Source organism: Rhagoletis pomonella, unplaced genomic scaffold (assembly GCF_013731165.1).
Source record: "Rhagoletis pomonella isolate Grant_MI unplaced genomic scaffold, Rhpom_1.0 Rhpom_scaffold_00002, whole genome shotgun sequence".
In the NCBI taxonomy this organism is placed as follows: domain Eukaryota; kingdom Metazoa; phylum Arthropoda; class Insecta; order Diptera; family Tephritidae; genus Rhagoletis; species Rhagoletis pomonella.
Window position 1 is genome coordinate 45,289,894 of NW_023458556.1, and position 2,484 is coordinate 45,292,377.

The 2,484-nt window shown below is 34.7% G+C and overlaps 1 protein-coding gene across 1 annotated transcript in view; it reads left to right on the forward strand.

The window, feature by feature from the left end:
- Positions 1–2,484, forward strand: part of LOC118753434 (zinc metalloproteinase-disintegrin-like) — a 357,938-nt gene that overhangs the window by 158,060 nt on the left and 197,394 nt on the right. The gene's annotated exons all lie outside the window — the stretch shown is intronic.

A 2,484-nucleotide genomic window follows, 5' to 3' on the forward strand; every position in this document is an offset into this window, starting at 1 on the left:
AATTTTTGAGAATGGCATAATCGAATTTGGCAAAAGTTCGTTGCCATGGGTCGTCAATGTGCCACCAATATTCTTTTTTGACACAAATAGTTAGGCCAATTAAAAATTTAAATCACAAAAGCGGGCTCACTATTTTGGGATTTTATCCTGTACACAAAAATTGTATTTTCATTTGGATCTAGATATACATTTACTTCATTCCAACTTTTTTATAGTAAATATTTATTACACTACACACTTACAAATACATCTTTTTATTAGTTAATGCTACTAATTGTATTTAATTTCGGGTTATTAAATTCGCGGAAATTAGGTACTCACTAACGAATAATGTATAGAATGTTAATATCACTTAAAAAAATTAAGTGCACAATTAAATAAAGCATTTTAATAAATGTTTAGATATTCATTTACCTAACAGAAACAAACGCACAATAACCTATCACCTGAAAGCGCCAGAATCCCCGGCAGGAATTTTTCCTGTTTTTTCATTGGATATTTTTTCACTAAAAAGAGTTGTTGTTGTTAATTATAACTATAAATCTTATCGAAGGCACAAAATGATGCTAAAAATCATGATAAAAATATTACAAGGTAAATTCAATCTCTCAATTCGTCGGCCATGATTTTATTTCTGACGTTAGCAAACATTTTAAAATCATATAAAATTGAAAATAAAAAAATTTAATTGTTCATAATTGTTGTTGTTTGAGATTGAAAATGAGAAGGTGTGTGTGAGTTTGAGTTTTGAATTTTTAAATTATAATGTTGGCAAACGTCAGACTGCCTCTCAATGGTTTTACCTTGTTAAAGCTCTACCCAGAATTACAGCGGAAGACGGTAAAGCGGTCGGCGGTAAGTGAACAGCTGCACAGTTGCCACAGTAAAATCCGTCAGAGTAAACACAATTGCTGCTCACGGCGGCTTCCGTCAGTTGTCATTTTGATTTGAAAATTATTATTAAAATTAAATATTTGCTGGAAATAGAAATGGATGAAAACATTGGAAAACATGTGAAAATAATAAAAATTACTTCAATCAACACTCAATCAACATTGTGCCGTCCCCGCTGGGCGGTAAAAATAGAAATAAATTTAAATCAACCGAAAAACGTCGGCGGTAAAAACGCTTCCGCCGCAATCATGAGCCATTCCATATGCCTTTGTGAGTTTTAATTTTGCCAGCGGTAACCGTCGTCCGCTGCAATTCTGGGTAGGGCTTAAGTTTTTATCATGCTAAAAACAGCATTTCAAAAACCCCTCAAAATTTCTATTAACTCATTTCAATTTCAGTTTAATATTCATTGTTGAACGAAATATGAACAAGTGGCAACGCTATGCATAAACACTTCATTACTTAGTAAGCGACTAACGTGTGTGTATGTTTGTGTGTGTGTGCTTACTGTTGCCCACGGGCCTTATTTCGGCACGTAATTAATATTCATCACAAGTGAAAGTTGGGGATTTATAAAATTTTTGTGCAATTTAAGGTTTTCACTAGTTACATGATTACCAACGTACATACAAATGTACGAAAAGTGGCTTCACCTGCTGCCAAAAATTGTGTAATTGCTTGCAACAACAACCAACAAACAACCAAGGTGCGATTGGTTGTGCTTTAGCTAATTTAACTACCGTTTCGAAAAATTTTCCACTCAAACATCCAACCAATCATTTATCAACTCGTCTGTACTGCCAGCAATGCTCGCCAGCTGCAGGATTCTTGTACATACACACATATGTAAGTACTAACGAGTATTTAGAAATGTGTGCGAGTAGCGGGAGTGAACAGGTAGACTAAATGTTAGCAGCGTGCGTCATCTGTACTGTTAATTGCTTTTTCATTTTTGCGTTTCCCCATGCAGTTCAGATTGCAATTGTTTAGCTGCTTTTAAAATTAGCTGTCTAGATTTTTGAGTGCGCAACAAAAGTAAGAAGTTAAAAGTACTAAGTTGTGGAAATGTATTGGGATGTTGTTACTTTTTGTTGTTGTTGTTGCCTTTACTTATTACACTTTCTCGCGCACATTCTAATTGAATTTCGCCTGTAGCAGTCATCGAGTGGGGCAGTTAATAGCTTAACCGCGCGAGGTGTCGTCTCATTGCAACTTAAAGAAGAACGTAAGAAAGAATGAAATTTAAATGGGAGCAATGTATTTTATCCTTCATCTTTTTCATCTTTCGCTAATTTTTGAATCGATTTGTTTGCGTGCATATTCGTCAATTTCCTTCCGTTGCAGATACTTTGTAAGTGTTTACTGCAACTTCACTTCTTTATTTTCTGCTTCCTTGTAGCATAGCGAAATTCGAATATCTTGATGGAGAGAAAGTGAGCGAGCGCACGGTGTTTACCCACAACGTTTTTTGGCTGTTTTCTTTTTTAACTTATGCAGTTCTCTACTTCCGCTTTTTATTTACCTTCCGTTTAAATGACTTTTTTTGAGTTTCAGACTTCATCAGTTTTCTTAATAGGTTTCCGTTCAAAC